General features: G+C 41.6%; 1 protein-coding gene across 11 annotated transcripts in view; it reads left to right on the top strand.

Moving 5' to 3' along the window:
- LOC135105518 (uncharacterized) overlaps nucleotides 1-19,421 on the top strand; it is a 130,757-nt gene that overhangs the window by 2,480 nt on the left and 108,856 nt on the right. The window contains exons 1-2 of one of the 11 annotated variants that reach the window (XM_064013717.1): nucleotides 5,925-6,014; nucleotides 13,970-14,011. The exons of 9 other annotated variants lie outside the window; for them this stretch is intronic. The gene's annotated coding sequence lies outside the window, so the exon portion shown is untranslated. Of the gene's footprint in view, nucleotides 1-5,924; nucleotides 6,015-13,969; nucleotides 14,012-19,421 lie in introns of those variants that run through there. One more of the 11 variants, XM_064013715.1, reaches the window with a different exon arrangement.

Below are 19,421 nucleotides of genomic sequence, written 5' to 3'. Positions count from 1 at the left end.
GTAGTTAGTCGCAGCAGTTATTCTCTCTCTCTCTCTCTCTCTCTCTCTCTCTCTCTCTCTCTCTCTCTCTCTCTCTCTCTCTCTCTCTCTCTCTCTCTCTCTCTCTCTCTCTCGTCGTAGCAATGAGCCAATTAAATGACATTTGTATTTTTAACATTTAAGTGGAAAGCGTGTGAGGGGAAAGTCTGATGTTGAGAGAGAGAGAGAGAGAGAGAGAGAGAGAGAGAGAGAGAGAGAGAGAGAGAGAGAGAGAGAGAGAGAGAGAGAGAGAGAGAATCGTGACATGTTTGATAAGTTATCCCGGCATGACAGGTCCCTCCCGTCTCTCTCTCTCTCTCTCTCTCTCTCTCTCTCTCTCTCTCTCTCTCTCTCTCTCTCTCTCTCTCTCTCTCTCTCTCTCTCTCTCTCTCTCTCAATCGATAAACACTGTACTTAGGGTTGAACAGATGGCTTTGAGCTCATTGACTTCCTTCCTAACCACAACCTCCTCCTCCTCTACCTCCTCCTCCTCCTCCTCCTCCTCCTCCTCCTCCTCCTCCTCCTCCTCCTCCTCCTCACGTTTGTCATTTCCGTATTCTTCTTCCTCCATTGTTGTTATTTATGTTTATGTTGTTTTGTTGTTTGGCGTAGTAGTGGTAGTGGTGGTGGTGGTAATAGTAGTAGTGGTAGTAGTTGTTGTTGTTTTGTTCTTTTATATACTACTATTACCACCACCACCACCATAATCACTTTTCTTTTGTTTTTTCTAATTTTCTTAAGCATTTATCCATTCATTTATTCAGTCAGTCAGTCAGTCAGTCAGTCAGTCAGTCAGTCAGTCAGTCAGTCAGTAGAGCAGTCATTCAGTCAAAATTAAGCCTAACTGGTTGTATTGAATATTCCCCCTTACGTGACTGGTGGGCTGCTGGTTCAGTGTTGCCAGTCATCAGTCAGTCAGTTGATCAGTATTACCACATCGGTCAGTCATTTGATCAGTATTATCAGATCAGTCAGTCAGATGATCAGTATTACCACATCAGTCAGTCAGTTGATCAGTATTACCACAACAGTCGGTCAGTTGATCAGTATTACCAGATCAGTCAGTCAGTTGATCAGTATTGCCACATCAGAGTCAAAAATACACACATTGCACATAAATTATTTTCTTCAACACTTTTTAAATTCAATAAAAAAATGTTGATGTGTTAATGAGTCTGAAAATACTCCTTTTTCAACCAGGATGTCATTAGAATAGAAAGTCAAGGTGACGACTTAATTACATCTGCAGGTAATAATTCGAAGTGATTTTTGTTTTTAATACCACGCTGGACCAGTTGCATATTTAGGCCTTCTGTTCTTTCCTTATGTCCTTCCTGTTTTGGGTCAGGTGCACATTAACCTTTGTGTCTCTCTGTCCTTCAGTTATTCTTTCCTTCTGCTTTTATTCTTATTTTGGATCCTAGGCATATTTAAGCTTTCTTTTCTTCTGTCTTTCTTTCCATTTTGAGCCAGATGCTTTTTGTCTTTCCGTCCTGTCCTCCTCTCCTTGTCATTTTAGAGAAGTATTATTATTTAGGCTTCCTGTCTCGTTAAGTTACTCGGTTTGTTGTTCATACAGTGACCCTCCAAGATCTTTCAGGTTAATCATGGCCAGTAGAGAAACCTGGTGTTCTCGTTCACGCTGTTTTTTTTTTTTTTCTTTCCTCAGTTTTAAGGCCTCTGATACGGTGAATGACTCGTTACAAAACACGGCAAATGATCGATTCTCAGCACATCACAGCTCTTGAGGTTGAAGGGAGAACTTTACACACACTGGAACGTGGTATGTCATCTCACTTCTGACCCGGCTATACTTCTTGGTAAATACTCCCCCCTCCCCCTTTTTTTTTTCAACTTCTGGTGTTCTCTCCGTCCGTGTTCTTGGAGTCACAGTACTGGCCAGTGTTCCCAATCCCAGTACTAGTTCTGAGTTACACTAGTCCAAGTTTTTATAACCCTTTGACGGCCACTTGGTACACCTTTTCCTAATTACCAATCCCTTTGAGACATCTTTACTTGTTCTACAGCCACACCAAATCTTTGAAATGGATAGAAATTACAAAATCTACCTTTTTTTTACCCATAACTTTCTTGTAGGTGCTTATAAAGACTTAACGCATTGCTTCTGGTGCTGCTAATTGTTTCGTGTCGCGGTGAAGAGGTTAAGGATCATAATCATGCCAATCAGTTTATTAAGGTTTTATCAGTGCCTCCTATTACTGTACTAGCCTGTGTTCTTCAAGGCTACCACGACTAGTCCCGGTTCTGAAAATCAGCCACTACCTCACTGTACCTTCCTTTGTTCATACTACTAGTCAATATTTCAAAAACTTTACAATACCTCTGATTAAGTATTTTTATTAACTCGTGTTCAAGACTAACACTACCTCTCCGTGCTCCTCAAGCCTGACGTTATACCGCAGGATGTTCAACTAGCCGAAAATAACAAGCACTGGAAAGTATATGGACTGAGTGGATGACATGCTGATGATTATTTTAGACCACACGGCGACAGGTGAAAATTCCTACCCTTCGGCGGAACAGACACGCCGCCTCGTTTCCCACCACCCACTTTTCTACGGCAACCACGCAGCCCCCTTGTATGTGTGTGTGTGTGTGTGTGTGTGTGTGTGTGTGTGTGTGTCACTTAACATGCGTGATGGAAAGGGATTTAGTGTGTCAGTGAGTAATTTTTTTTTCTTTTCACCTTACACAAGGTTTTCTCTTTTTCTCTTTTTTTTTCTTTTTTTCTATGCCACTTGCCTTTGTAATTAAATGTAAATGAAAGATCAGTAGATAAAGGTGAAGGGTCCTCCTCCTCCCCCTCCTCCTCCCCCTCCAGTCTCGTTAGGCCTGTAGTGGTTATGGCAGTCTTTGTGTGTGTGTGTGTGTGTGTGTGTGTCATCCAATAGGTTTGTGGTGAAGGCTTACTGACCAGAGAGAGAGAGAGAGAGAGAGAGAGAGAGAGAGAGAGAGAGAGAGAGAGAGAGAGAGAGAGAGAGATAGTATAATATTCTCTTATCGCTATCATACTTTTGTTTTGCTCTCTCTCTCTCTCTCTCTCTCTCTCTCTCTCTCTCTCTCTCTCTCTCTCTCTCTCTCTCTCTCTCTCTCTCTCTCTCTCTCTCTCATCTCGCAAATGTCAACCTCTTTTTTCGGCAGGCAGTTAAACGCGGGAAAAGGGAAAAAATTTGTGTAGCCCACAGGAAAAGTAAAAATGTGTGTGTGTGTGTGTGTGTGTGTGTGTGTGTGTGTGTGTGTGTATAACGGGAACTTTGTGTTGCGCAGGTGAACTTCAGCAACACAAGAACCCTAGGACAATGAGACTATAAAAGAATCTCTCTCTCTCTCTCTCTCTCTCTCTCTCTCTCTCTCTCTCTCTCTCTCTCTCTCTCTCTCTCTCTCTCTCTCTCTCTCTCTCTCTCTCTCTCAATAGCATGCGTATTTTTATTGTTTTTAATGGCATATTGTCTTCATTCAACTACTATACCTTTGCTATCATCATCATCATCATCATCATCATCATCATTATCATCATATATACTCCTCTCCCGTGTCTTCACCTCGCTCTCCTTCCCTCAAAGCATCAAGGTAAACAGAAGCCACGAACACTCATTTGTGTCGTTTTAGTCACTCGCCTTCACCAGCTGGAACAGACGGGCGGACAAGAGGGATTAGTGGAGAAATTTAAGGGAAGTCATTGTCTGTCTGGAATATTGAAGGTAATGATAATGGTGGTGGTGGTGCTGGTGGTTGTGGTAGTGGTGGTGATCGTGATAGTGATGGTTGTTGATGATGATGATGGTGGTTCTTGTTGTGGTAGTAGTGGGGAATAATGATGATGATGATGATGATGATGATGATGATGATGGTGAATACCACTAACAACACCATTAAAACTACTTGAGCCACTACTAGCACGACCACTACCACCACTTTCACTTGGCCTGGTCAGTGAGGTCCCAGTAGCAGGTAGCAGCAGCAGCAGCAGCAGCAGCAGCAGCGGACGGGAGAGTTAGACAAGATGTGGGATGGGGGAAGTTGAGATTGGGGAGGTGGGGGGGTGATTCCTAGCCTTGGGAGGAGAAAGGGGTGGAGGGTTCAGGGGCAGGAAAGAAAGTAAGGGAAAGGGTTGAGGATGCGTAGAGAGAGAGAGAGAGAGAGAGAGAGAGAGAGAGAGAGAGAGAGAGAGAGAGAGAGAGACTTCATTCATTGCTTTCTTTTTAAAATTGTAGCATTATAAGAAATACTATTAAACTGAATGTGGAAAGGGAACTGAGAAAAAAAAAACTGTCCTGGAATCTAAATTTTAATTAACAGATGAAGCATGAAGAATTTATGATCGTTATACTTCAATTATACCACCACCACCACCACCATAATCATCATCATCAGTAGTAGTAGTAGTAGTAGTAGTAGTAGTAGTAGTAGTAGTGGTGATAGCAGTACCACCACCACCACCACAACGGGTAATTATTTCATAGCAGTTTGGAAATAGACACAAAAATGATAATAATAATAATCTTAAATGACCTTTTCAAAACAGTCTAATTAATGGCATGTTTAATTAATTTTCACACGTGCATACCAGCCTTGATGTGAATATTTATGTGGGTGCTTGCTTGTGTGTGCGTGTGTGTCATTGTGTACAAGTGTGCGTGTGTTTGTATGTAGATGTGTATGTGTGTGTTTTTACGTGCGTGGTGTGTGTTAGGTACAGTTTCTCTGATGGTACTTTCTCCTGTCTGAAAGTGTGCTTGAGAGAGAGAGAGAGAGAGAGAGAGAGAGAGAGAGAGAGAGAGAGAGAGAGAGAGAGAGAGAGAGAGAGAGAGAGAGATTATTAAAAATTTCGAACACAAGTTGATTGACCGCTGAGAAACTGCCTACTTATCTCTCTCTTTTTTCTAGCTAGATTCCTGTTTTTCTCCATCGTGTGTGTGAGGGGAGGGGGGTGGCGTGTGTGTGTGGGGGGGGTGGGGGGGGGGCCGGCGTGCGTGTGCGTGCTCGGGCTGTTATGTGTGTTTATTTAACCATTTGACCCGTTTGCTTTGAAATGTTTGTTTTGTGCAGCCACCCCAGATGCACACACACTCACACCTACACACACGCACGTACATACGGACATGCACCATAGAAACGGTCTCAAGGTAGGGCAGACAGGTGTGTCAACCTCGTAAGTGGGCGGGGCAGGTGAGGCAGGTGAGGAAGGGAAGGAAGGAGGTTAATGGTTCTACGTGAGTGGGGTGGGAGTGGAGTGAGGGGAAATGAGGCAGTGTTGAGGGCAGGAGGGAGAGATAAGAGGAAGAGGAGGTGGAGGAGGACGGAGATATATCGTGCGAGGGAAGGAAGGAAAGACGGAAGGACGGAGGTGGATGATGATGAATTATTTAAGTGAAGGAAGGAGGAAGGTAGACGTTAAAAGAGGAAGAGGGGGATGGAGAAGGACGGAAATGTATAGTGACGGTGCGAGGGAAGGCAAGTGTTACGACCACTGTCCCCTGTCCCACCGGCCGCCACCTTCGGACCAAGGACTATTTTCTGAAACACTTCGCGCCGCACTTCCACCAAATTCAAAAGGCTCTAGTTGAAGTGGCACGGGTTTCTACGGGTGGTTTTATGGTTCTAGTAACAGATTAACGAGTTTTCTTCATTATTAACTGGAGATTCACTCTTGAGAACACGGCTAATCATCTCTGTGGCCTTTGAAAATAGTCGTGGTGAGAGAGCAAAGCCACGTCACAGGTCTCGACACCCGTCTCGATCCTGCCTGTTTATGCGCGAAGCTCCACGAGGCTGCCCCTCCACCCTCCCATTCCGAGGCGATGGAAGAGCTACCCGGTCCAGGAGGGAGGAGTTCACACTAGGTTCTCTTCTCCACCTTTCTCCGATGTGTACCTGCTTGGTCTCCCTTACCTTGGTGGTTAAACGAGAGTGGATTTTTTTCTAGACTGATCAAGGGCAAGCACCGGGCGTCATTCTCAACGGTTTGGGTTCATGTAAAGTATTATAACTTAGCTACAGTCCTCCGTCCCTTTTCTCCCTCTCTTAGGTAGGATTATTACTGAACATTGTAAGTTAGATTATGTTAAGTCTTTGTGTCGGGTTGGTGTTGGTCATAAGTTGTACTGGTTCAATATCTTTTAATCATAATTTTCATGTTTTTTTTTTTTTTTTTTTTTTTTTTTGTCTAAGTAAAGTTGTTTTTTTTTGTCTAAGTAAAGTTATAAGCTAGATTGTTGTTTATTATGTCACTTTTAGTGCTACGTGATCGTAATACTAGGGAAAGAAGGAAGGAGGTGGATGACGAAGAGTGATAAAGTGAAGGAAGGAAAAAAGATGGATGTCAATGCAGGAAAAGACGAAGGTTGAAAGGAAAGAAAAAAAAGACGAGAGATGTTGAAGCGTGGAAGGAAAAGTTATGACTAAGAAAAGGGAAAAGGGGGAGGAAAATAAAAAAGGAAATGTAGATATCATGATAGAAGGCAGAGAAGTGGAAAAACGAAAAGAAAAAGAAAAAAAATGTATAAAGAAACAACGAGGAAAATTTGTAGATAGAAGGCAGGAAAGTGGAAAGACGAAAAAAAAGAAAATATATAAACAACAGAATGAGAGGGAAAACTGTATGAATAGAGAAAGGAGGAAAGGAGGAAGGAATATATGTATGGAAAGACGACAAGAGAGAAAGAAGAGAGAAGGGAAAGTACACGTAGACACAAAAAGAAGGGGCGGAGAGGAGGAGGTCAACTTAAGGCGACATACCTGCAAGTTTTAGCCCAGGTGTTAAGTGAGGCCGCCTACTGCTATACAAGGGCTTGACTTTCTCCTTCCTGCCTCTGGGGTCTTTGACTGGGCGAGTGGGGCTGTGGACTGGCAAGGGCTGAGAAGCAGGGGAGGGGGTAGTTAGTTGGTAAGCAGTCTGGGTGAATGGATGTAGCAAGAGTTATGTTTCAGGGATGAATGAGTGTGTGTCTGGGTGTCTGGGGTAGTAAAGGAGGGTATGGGGTTGATAGGGTTATGAAAGGGTTGTGTGGAATGGTTAAGGGTGATCTATTGCAGTGGTTAGTTTGAATGAAGTGAATGAGGATGAATGGGAAAGGCACAGTTAGCTTATGGAAAGAATGAGTGAGGAGTATTTAAGTAAAGGAGAATGTAAAGGGAAAGTAAAAATTGTAGTGGTAGAAATGTAGAGGTTAGGAGGAGAGAGAGAAGGGAAAAAAAGGAAAGATTTATAGTATGGACCTGATGTCTCCCTTTTTTGCTCCTCCTCCTCCTCCTCTTTTTGGTGGTATAGTCATACAGACAGGCTCATTAGACCTTATAGGGCTGTTGCTGCCTTGTGTTTTTCCTTTATAGTCCTCCTCCTCCTCTTACTATTACTACTACTACTACTACTACTACAATGAGTACCTCCATCATTTAGAGAAGACAATACATAGATGACTCATATATTTGCCAGACTCTCCATCACTCACTCGTATACTCACTCACTCATTACTTCATTATCATCCTCATCATCACCACTTTCACTGCAGTTTTCCTCTTTTTTTCACACTGTGGTCAATGATCGCCTTATGTTGCCAAGATAGTGAAGTTGGCCATGTTAGGGTCCGTTTTCTATTTTCTCTTCGAAGTCTGAGAGAAAACGAGATTGGAATGTGTGGTTTTTATTAGGCGCTCAACCCGTCTGGACTACGAGAGTGAGTTGAATTAAGGAGTGATGGTTTGATTACAGTTTAGCCTTGCTGCCTTGTTACTGGAGGAAGTAGAACGTTACACACACACACACACACACACACACACACACACACACACACACACACACACACACACTTTAATTAAAACCAATTTTCTCATATTCCCAAGAAAGAAACGTTTAATACTTTCACAGATACAGGAAAATAACAAATAAATGGCAGCTGTGATGGGGAAATTATATATTTTCACTTAACTAGAAAATAAAGGCATCTTGTATACTGTGAGATAAACGATATGTATTTAGTTTACGAAGTGGAGTTTCTATATCAAATGGGTGAGAAGGAAGAGGAAGAGGAGGGATGGAAAGAAGAGTTCCGTTGCGTGCGTTTAGGCTGGAATGAATTGATTAATGAGGTCAGGTGTAGAAAGTGAGCGAGCTTAATGGAAATGAGAGTATCTGGCTAATTGTTGAAAATGAGCTGGGGTAGATAAGAGGAAGGATGAGAGGGGGAAGAAAATGGAAATGATGAGATGAAAGAAAATGGAAAGGATGAGAGGGGAAAGAAAATGGAAAGGGTGAGAGTGGAAGAGAAAATGGGGAGTATAAGACAAGGAAAGATAAACGAAGGCTTGACGAGAGGGAGGGAAATGGAAAGGAAAAGTGGAATGATAAGAGAAGAGTGTTATTTTGTTCTCTGGTTTTGCTCTCTTCTTCTTTTGTATCTTTTCCTCTTATTCTGCTTCCTTTGTTCCTTTATTGAGTTTTTTTTTCATTTCTCTCTCTCTCTCTCTCTCTCTCTCTCTCTCTCTCTCTCTCTCTCTCTCTCTCTCTCTCTCTCTCTCTCTCTCTCTCTCTCTCTCTCTCTCTCTCTCTCTCTCTCTCTCTCCATCACACACAAATTCAACAATCACTCACTTCATCTTGATCTTTCCACCACCGCCACCACCACCACCACCACCACCACCACCACCACGGCAACTACCTTTCCCCTCCCCCCTTTCCAAATTTACAGCATCCCTTTCACCCTTACACACACACACACACACACACACACACACACACACACACACACACACACACACACACACACACACACACACACACACTTTCGTCTGTTAAAATCCACTATTATTATTTTTTTTTTCTCGTGTCATTACCACCACCACCACCACCACCACCACCACCACCACCACTCGTGAAACTTTGTAGGAAATTCCCCCCACATTAATTCACTCTTTCCATTTCGCCACCTCCTCCTCCTCCTCCTCTCCGTTATCCAGATGTGTGTGTGTGTGTGTGTGTGTGTGTGTACCTGTAATAAACCCACCTACGTCTACTATCACCTTAATTACCGGTGTAGATGTGCCCTTGGTAATAGTAGTGGTCGTGTGTGTGTGTGTGTGTGTGTGTGTGTGTGTAAGTGGCAGTTCGTAGTAGGAAATGAAGATGAAAGTACTTAGCATGATAATGGCGGTAGTAGAAGAGGACTGGGACTGATAAGGACATAATGAAAGGGAGAACAAGGAGGAAGAGGAAGGAAGTGGGGAAAACTGGTGAAAGGATAGAAAGAGAAAGAAGGAGAATAGGAGTGGGCTAGAGAGAGAGAGAGAGAGAGAGAGAGAGAGAGAGAGAGAGAGAGAGAGAGAGAGAGAGAGAGAGAGAGAGAGAGAGAGAGAGAGAGAGAAAGCAGGTTAGTCTATGGTCGTCCTTTAGCCTTTGTCCACTCCAAGCCTATATCACGTAGACCATCGTTGCGAAATTGTGCTCAGAATGGGATTAGGCTCAGCGCTAGTAGGCCTAGAATGAAAGGAGAAATAGTAGTGAGGAAAAAAATATCAGTAGGAACCGCATCATTCGTTTTTTCTCCAGTTCGCCTCCATAGGTCTAAATTCACAGCCTTAATCGATCCCTATAATCTCTCTTTTTTTTTTTATCTATTCTTTTGTCAGGCCTACTTATTTCAGCCTGATCGATTTCCTGCCTTTCATTTTAGTTAGCTATTTTTTTTTTTTTTTTTTTTTTTTGTGAGGACAGTGTGGCAAGTGGGTGGTGGATGGTGAAGGGAACACGGGCTGATTAAATGAGTACTCTCTTCCTGGCTAGTTTTGCAATTATTATTATTATTATTATTATTATTATTATTATTATTATTATTATTATTATTATTATTATTATTATTATTATTATTATTATTATTATTATCATTATTATTATTATTATTATTATTATTATTATTATTATTATTATCATAATTATTTATTTCTTTATTTATTTATTTACTACGTTCAGGTTTTATATATTCAATGATCTTAGTATATATATATATATATATATATATATATATATATATATATATATATATATATATATATATATATATATATATATATATATATATATTTTTTTTTTTTTTTTTTTTTTTTTTTTTTTTTTTTTTTGTTTGTTTTTGTTTTAATTAAGTTTGCCGTTCGTTTGAGTTTGTCAGTCTTACTCATGTATCTCTATTTGTTTTCCGTTATTTGTTTGCTTATTTAATCATTAATTTTTCTTTTCTTCTGAATTGTTTATATTAGTAACACTTTTTATGCAGTAATTCTCTCTCTCTCTCTCTCTCTCTCTCTCTCTCTCTCTCTCTCTCTCTCTCTCTCTCTCTCTCTCTCTCTCTCTCTCTCTCTCTCTCTCTCTCTCTCTCTCTCTCTCTCTGTTCCAGGTGGCTAATGTAGCGCGTCTCAGTACATTACTTAAAATCACAGCAATATTTACACCACTCTGGCTTGGCTAAATATGAGTGATGACCGTGAGTGATGACCGGGCAGGCTGTGTGACGGACCATGCATTTACGTGGATATTAACGATCAAATTCACTCACCAGTAACATTAACTCTTTCACTCTGATACGGAGCAATACACAACACCAGAAGCTAATGTAGAAAATGTTTTAGAGGGTCTGCAAGAAAGAAAGGGGAGTGAAAGAGTAGATTAGCAAATGTTTAGCCGGAGTGAAGGTCAGATGTGGCTGGAGAACAAATGCCATAGAGTGATTTGTGAGTAAGGAAACGCGTCATATAACAGTGAAATTGTTAACTAATAAAGGAACTGTAGTCATGAATTATGGAGAGAGAGAGAGAGAGAGAGAGAGAGAGAGAGAGAGAGAGAGAGAGAGAGAGAGAGAGAGAGAGAGAGAGAGAGAGAGATTAAGCCAAAACTAATTAAAAAAAAAAAAAGATTACCACCTATAGTATCTAAGTATATTTAGGGCTTAATGGAGGTACAGTAGCAGCATTATTACTTTTTTATCTATCTTATCTCTCACTCTACCAATCCACGTCTCTATTCAAACTTTAAAGTGTAACTCATTAAAAATCAGAATGGGTGTCTTTCTGTTTGGTCTTTCTTTGTGTTCATCTGTGGTCCGTAGCCAATCACGCGATGAGGAGGAGCAGAGTTCAGTGGGCTGGTGTGGGAAGGTGCGCGGGAATGTGGAGCACGCGGTGGGAGCTGGTAATGGTGGTGGTGGTGGTGGTGGTGTGTGGCCATCTGTTAGCCAGCTTTCCCTAGTTTCGTGTGCTTTCCTCGTTTTTCTTTGTCTTCGTCTTTCCTCCTCCTCCTCCTCCTCCTCCTCTTCCTCCTCCTCCTCCTCCTCCTCCTCCTCCTCCTCCTCCTCCTCCTCGCGAACACCCACACCACAAAACACTTCTCTGTTTCACCTTCCATTACATTTCATTACCACCTATTGCTCCCATCCCAACCATTAAATCCATTAAATTTCCTCCTCCTCCTCCTCCTCCTCCTCCTCCTCCATCACTCTTAACATTGACAAAACGTCCTCAAAAACACTTGTCACCCACTAATCTTTTTTTTTTATACTACTCCATTTTCTCTTTCTTTTTTTTTTTTTTCTCTCTTTTTCCAGTTATTTAACCCACCACAATAGCACTGGGAAGAAAGGGCTTTTATCTGAGAGCCTATCCAGACCACCACTCCCTTTCCTACCTATAAACCTCACTTCTCTCGGTTACTCAATGGTCTCTTCTTCCCTTCTCTCTCTCTTGTCTTTTCTAAATCCACTTTCTCCCGCCTTGACAACCTCAGCTAGTTATTCTTTATGGTCCCCAATCTATCACCTATTCTGCCTTATTTTAAAACTATTCTCCCTATCACTGTCTTTCTTCTCACCATTCAGAAGTTGGAGCATTTGCACGTACATGTTATTACCACCTGTGTGTTTTTGAAATGTGAAAGATGAAGGGAGGAAAAAAAAAAAAATAGTACTGGTGAAATAGAAAGAAACGGATTTTTTTTTTTTTTACGGTTTTGAAGGAAGAAAAAGTTGTATTTAGTTTCCTTCTTATTTGCGTAGTTTAGTTTCATTCTCTTGTGTGTTATTCTTTTACATTTCTCTTCTCAGCATCACGTGTTAAATTGGCTTAAAAAAACTGTTCTTGCCGTTAAAATAATCTTACTCTAAAACACGATTTAGTATGTATAGTTTACCTTACCAATACGTTGAAAAGTAATATTTAAAGCAAGTATACAGAATGTTCTAACTGATCTCTCTCCTCTTCGTTAAAACTAGTGGATTGAAACAGTTAGCCATGGGAAGGAAAGCTAGCATGACTGAGTTCCCCGTGAAAGAGAGACTCATAGAAAACTGGCGTCACTTAATGGGTGACTGCGGCAGGTGGCGGGAGGGAATTATTACATTTATGGACACTGTAAACCTTGATATTGATTTGATTACACCGCTGTGGTATTAGAGAAGCTGAGGGAAAGCTGTTGTGGGTGGGTGTATGAGAGAGAGAGAGAGAGAGAGAGAGAGAGAGAGAGAGAGAGAGAGAGAGAGAGAGAGAGAGAGAGAGAGAGAGAGAGAGAGAGAGAAATTTATGCTTAGTCAGGCGGGCGACCTTAACTTGCGTAAAATGTTTTTTTTTATTAATTCTTTGATATTGGATGTTATTTTATTAATTATAAGAAACTGTAGATATCTTATTATTTCCTGCATTTTTATTTCTACAGCTAAAAAGGAAAATTCTCTCTCTCTCTCTCTCTCTCTCTCTCTCTCTCTCTCTCTCTCTCTCTCTCTCTCTCTCTCTCTCTCTCTCTCTCTCTCTCTCTCTCTCATTAATAACGGTGTGTGTGTGTGTGTGTGTGTGTGTGTGTGTGTGTGTGTGTGTGTTGCTACCCGAACTCCACCACCACTACCACCACCACCACGACCAGCACCACCACCACCACCACCATCTAATTAGCACTAAATGCCCCACTGTTTTGCGAGGTGTCCAGGAACGGAAAAAAAATTGAAACCTTGTAAGATTTTTCACGTTATGAAGGACACTCGGGAAGCCAAAGAAAAGACTCAAAAGTTCAAAGGCGAGTTGGGTTAGACAAAAAAGGACATAATTAAGCTTAAGAAGAGTAAGGAAAGTGACGAAAGTGATTAGGATTTAAAAAAGGAATGAGAAAAAAGTGATGTGGGTGTAATAATTATGTAAAGAAGTGTCAGAGAGAGAGAGAGAGAGAGAGAGAGAGAGAGAGAGAGAGAGAGAGAGAGAGAGAGAGAGAGAGAGAGAGAGAGAAACTATTCATTAAAGAAGAAAACTGAAAAAAAGAAAGGAGATAAAGATAATGGAGAAACACACACACACACACACACACACACACACACACACACACACACACACACACACACACACACACACACACACACCTGGTCGGAATTGCGTCATCCCCAAGACCACATCGCGCGTCTTTTTTACAACCTCGTCAATCTGAGTAATTTGAAGAGACACTTTCCCTCGTGAGTGGTAAGCGCCAGAGAAAAGATGCTCACCGCCCATTGGTCAGAAAATTGGTGGCTGTCACGTGATTGGTCAGCGAAAAGAAATGGCGAACGATGATTGGTTGGCGTGGTTGATGGCGATGTAAAAGTGAATAAGTGAAGTATTGGTTCTAAGAGAGAGAGAGAGAGAGAGACTGGGAAATGTTCGTCTTGGTTCGTTACAATTTGAGTTTCTCCTTCACTTGCTTAGTCTGTTATTAGTTATTACTGTGATTATTGAGGGGAAAGTTTTAGGGAATTTTTCGATGACTGTTAAACTTTTGAATAGGTGACAGAAGAAAGTTTTCTTTGCCACATGTATTAGAAGTGGTAGTAGTAGTAGTAGTAGTAGTAGTAGTAGTAGTGTCATTATTATTACTACCTTATTACAGTCAAGATGGGCCACAATTGATATTCTTTTTTCCCCTCCTTTTCAGGTACGTGGTGTGTGTGTTCTGTCACCATCTTCAGGTTGTAAGGTAAGCGCGTCATAAGATCCTTCTATTTATCTATTTGGGTACACGTTAGGGACACGCAAGAAATTCTCCACCACCGGCTAGGAACAGATATGCACTCAGTGGAGAGAAGTGGAGGCAGCGTGGGCATATTTGCATGGACATGTGCAATATTCAGTGGAAGTACGAACATGGGAGAAGAAGATGAGGGCAGAAGTGGATGGACTGCGAGAAGGATAAAGGAAAAGAAGGAATGGACGAAGGAAAAACGTACACTAGAACCACATGAAGGGGGCTGATCCGGAACCGCGATCCTGCACACGTAGAAACGTGAAACAAGCTGAGATGATTTATGGAGGAGGAGATATTGCTGAATTATGAATTAAAGCTGAAGACGATGATGATGATTTGCTGTGGGAGTACAGATGCTGATAATGATGACTAGAACACGTAAGCTTTTCCAGGCAAATGATCATCTTGTGTTTACTTTTTTTCATTGTCTACTTCAACTTTGGAATCAACTTTACGCCATGTTTCAGCAGCGTGTTAATGAAACGATGGTGATGAGTGAGTGAGCTGTAAAGGTGGGGTCACATACTAGGTTACTCGTACCCTCAGTAGTGTACTTCGTGTCTTTTGAGTGTGTTTTATCAAGGATCACTCCACTCAGAGCCTATTCACGTTTTATTTATAAGTTTGTCAGTAGGAGAGTTTCCTTGAAGTATCATGAATTAGTTCTGTATCATGAATTAGTTCTGTTGTGTGTGTGTGTGTGTGTGTGTGTGTGTGTGTGTGTGTGTGTGTGTGTGTGTGTGTGTGTGTGTTTCACTTTAGACTCTGTCGATGCCGTAGTCTCCCCTCAAAAGGCGCCGTTCTCTGCAATACGTGCCTAGTGAAAGTCTCCTTGCGTTCTGTTGTTTTCATGGGAGACTGTTGTATTTGTATCATGACAAAGAAAACGAGAAGTAGATTCCCTTTATCTGTTCTGCTTACAAAGGTAACTAACCAAGGTCAGAATACCCTGAGATACAAGAGCAACAGTAATCACCCTTTCCATCACTAACACCTTCCTGTAAAATAAAATCGGATAAATATTCATATAACGATAAATATTGAAGGAAATTTTATTAAAACTCAAACCTCACAAATAATTCCTTTTATTTATTTATTCCCGTCTCTTATACGTGTATCTAAGCAATTCATATGACATTCCTGCTCGAAAATGTAGTTTGTTTACTTTGAATCTGCAGCTCATTTAATTTACTTATATTAAAGGTTTCACTCATACTCAGGCACAAATAAATAAGTGAATTCGTAATGACAGGATTATTAAGGCCGACCAAGAATCCACTGGGGTCTAGATACGTTTATGTTATGTCTTGTCTCGCCACCTCCCTTTAATAGTAATGTCAGCCAGGTACACGCGCAGGTAAAATGCATGTATCTGTATATTTGGCGTGAAGGCCGCTGATCAGGTTAATTGTCAGTCTTCCCCAATAGGAGCGTCCGGGCAGCGTGATGGACGTCAGTCACACCTATGCTGAAGGCTGGCAGGGTGTGGCAGGTGTCATGTTGTTGTTGTTGTGTTGTTGTTGTTGTTGTGTTGTTATCATCATCATCATTATCATCATTGTCATCATCAGTTGTTGTTATCGTCATCGTCATCATTATCATCATTATCACTATCATCATCACTATCATCCGTCTCCGTCGTCATCATCACTATCATCATCGTTATCATCACTACTACTACTACTACTACTACTACTACTACTACTAGTGGAACGGACTCAGTAATCATGTAGTTAGTGCTAGGACATTAGAGAGCTTTAAAAGAAGATTAGACAAGTTTATGGATGGGGATAACAGATGAAAATAGGTAGGTGTGTTTCATACAGGGACTGCCACGTGTAAGTCTGGTTGCTTCTTGCAGCTTCCCTTATTTCTTATGTTCTTATGTTCTTACGTACTACTACATTAAAACACACACACACACACACACACACACACACACACACACACACACACACACACACACACACACACACACACACACACACTTATCAGCAGTGACGCAAAATGACACGGCGCCTTCTGCCTGCCTATCAGCGCGTCGACTACCTCCCTCTGTTAATGATAACATGGGCGTGGCCGTGGGCGTGGTGGAGCATTGACCTTGACCTGGGGGGAGGAGGAGGAGGAGGAGGAGGAGGAGGAGGAGACATGTAAAATTATCTCTACTCTTGTATTACACGCTTAAATTTGTTCGTTTTGTTGAATTATCTCGCTGTTCCGGCTACATATGAGAGAGACAGAGAGAGAGAGAGAGAGAGAGAGAGAGAGAGAGAGAGAGAGAGAGAGAGAGAGAGAGAGAGAGATTATATTTATGGGTAGAATCAATCACGTTTTTCATTCCATTATCACACACCAATTCTCTCTCTCTCTCTCTCTCTCTCTCTCTCTCTCTCTCTCTCTCTCTCTCTCTCTCTCTCTCTCTCTCTCTCTCTCTCTCATCGTGACTCAGCATTTTGTCTCCCATTGATAGCGGCGTGGCAAAGATTTATGGGCGGTCATTTATTTTGCTTTTGTTTTATTCCTTTTTTTCTTTTCTTTTTCTTTTTTCTTTTAGATTTTCCTTCGTTATAGCCTGCTTCCGTTTTCTTCTCTATAGAAGATTACTGAGATAGTGTATTATTCTCATTCTTATTCTTCTTATTCTCCTGCTTCTTTTCCTCTCCTTCTCCTCCTCCTCCTCTTTCTCCTCTTTACGAATATTTATTTTTATTTCTATTCCTCTCTCGTCTTCAAATTGTAGCTCCTTGTGTGATCGTAGCGTTATTAGCATTATTACTATTATTATCCGCACCACGCCTGAAGGGATAAGCAGGGGGATATACAAGGATTCAAAGTATTGCCATTGTATTGCATTTGTCATTGCTGTATTATCTCAGACTTAACCATCTTACCACAATGACCAGAAAGTTTTTTTATTATTATTATTTTTTTTTTCAATAGGATAATGTTAATGTGATAATGAGAATAATGACAGTGATAGTGGTTATGAACTGGATAGGTGCTAAGAATGGTAATGATAATGATGATTTTGTGATGATTAGTAAAGATGATTGTGTTAATTACAGCAGGAGCAATAACAACAACAACAATAATAATAACAAACAACAAATAATAATACCACCACCACTACCATCACCACCAGCACGTACAACAACAACAAGAGCAAGAAAACAACTCCAAAAACATCGCAAACAACAACAGACATATAATAGTAATAATGACGATGATGATGATGATGATGATGATATGCATAGTCTCCTCCACCACTCATTCCCTACTCGCCCCCCTCCCCCCAAAAAAAATCGTGCTTCATTAAACTAGTCTAACATAACAAGAACTGATCTCTCCTCCTCCCTTCCTTCTCCTCCCTCCCTCCTTCTCTCCTTCTCTTATTATCCTCCTTGTATATTCTCCTTTCTCTCTCCTCTTCCTCCTCTCCCACTCTCCCTCTCTCTCTCTCTCTCTCTCTCATGTACTCCTGCATCCGCCATGGTCCATTCTCTCCCTTCACTCCTTCATTTAATTTGGTTCTCTCTCTCTCTCTCTCTCTCTCTCTCTCTCTCTCTCTCTCTCTCTCTCTCTCTCTCTCTCTCTCTCTCTCTCTCTCTCTCTCTCTCTCTCTCTCTCTCTCTCTCTCTCTCTCTCTCTCTCTCTCTCTCTCGTGTGTGTGTTAGTTGAGATTCTTAACTATTTATATTATGAGCAACAACATCTGATATGGGGACACACACACACACACACACACACACACACACACACACACACACACACACACACACACACACACACAGACACACACAGACACACACACGTAAGACTATTTTTTCCGTTCACTTCAAAAATCTACATGATGCAGTGATGCCAAATTTTATTCTCCTTCTCCTCCTCCTCCTCCTCCTCCTCCTCCTGCTCCTCCTCCTCCAGCAGATGTTCCATAATGTCATCTATTTATTGCTGTGCTATTTGAATTAATGAGGAGATATGGATGTCAGATGCTGCACCGTGCTGTGTGTGTGTGTGTGTGTGTGTGTGTGTGTGTGTGTGTGTGTGTGTGTGTGTGTGTGTGTGTGCAGAATCAAGGAGATGCTGAATAAGAAAATTAATAAATAGTTGTGGTGGTGGTGGCAATCTGCATTATTTAACTATACCTGGTCATTTGAGAGAGAGAGAGAGAGAGAGAGAGAGAGAGAGAGAGAGAGAGAGAGAGAGAGAGAGAGAGAGAGAGAGAGAGAGAGAGAGAGAGAGAGAGAGAGAGAGAGAGAGAGAGAGAGAGATTTATCCTTACCTTCACCTTTATTATTCCTTTGTTCCTCGTACTTTCTTTCCTTCTCTTTAATCGATTTGTTTATTTACGTCTCGGGTGACCATATTTGTGCATTTCCATTTTCTGTATATTATCATTTTTTTCTTTGTTTTGAGTTTTGCCTGTCTGTTTTTTCTGTATGCCTGTCTCTCTGTCTGTCTGTTCGTCTGTCTGTATACCTTTTCCCAAACTCACACTCTCTCTCTCTCTCTCTCTCTCTCTCTCTCTCTCTCTCTCTCTCTCTCTCTCTCTCTCTCTCTCTCTCTCTCTCTCTCTCTCTCTCTCTCTCTCTCTCTCTCTCTCTCTCTCTCTCTCTCTCTCTCTCTCTCTCTCTCTCTCTCTCTCTCTCTCTCTCTCTCTCTCTCTCTCTCTCTCTCTCTCTCTCTCTCTCTCTCTCTCTCTCTCTCTCTCTCTCTCTCTCTCTCTCTCTCTCCTCACTTCACATTTACTCAAGTATTTTTTCCTCTTGTATTGTGTAAGTCAATGGCAGTGAGATGAGGCTGATGGTGGCGCAGACATGGGGCGGGGTGGGGGGTGGAATGGTCAATGGGGTTCAGATGACTTAATGGTGGGGAGGGGACGGAACTAAGGAGGCGTTGGGGCTGATTTAAGGGACGGGGATAAGGGAATGTAATTATATATGAGGAGGGGAGGAATTCTCAAGGTGGTGAATTCGCAAAGGGGAATTTGAGGTGTAGTGAACCGGGTTATGATAGCTGAGTAGTTGAGTGTGTGCATGGGAGGAACACACTCATAAAAATAGTACTACCCATTCAGTACGATGTAAACCGGACACCAAGGACGGAACCGTTGATAACAGGCTTCTCTTGTTGGTTTCCCTATGTATTTAGTGTAGTTGAACATGCACAAGTCAATGAAGCGATATGTACTTAGATCGATACACAGATATACAGGTATTAGCTATATTCACTACTTCTCGCATGTATGTTTCAACCGGTTCCTATTTGACATCCCACGCACCGACGCGCTGACTAACCCAGCCAATACTACCACGTTATTCTATGCGAGACTTTTCTGACCTTACTGTAGAGTGGA

Source organism: Scylla paramamosain, chromosome 12 (assembly GCF_035594125.1).
Source record: "Scylla paramamosain isolate STU-SP2022 chromosome 12, ASM3559412v1, whole genome shotgun sequence".
In the NCBI taxonomy this organism is placed as follows: domain Eukaryota; kingdom Metazoa; phylum Arthropoda; class Malacostraca; order Decapoda; family Portunidae; genus Scylla; species Scylla paramamosain.
The sequence above is the reverse complement of the archived record's forward strand: the minus strand, read 5'-3'. Positions and strand labels throughout refer to the sequence as shown.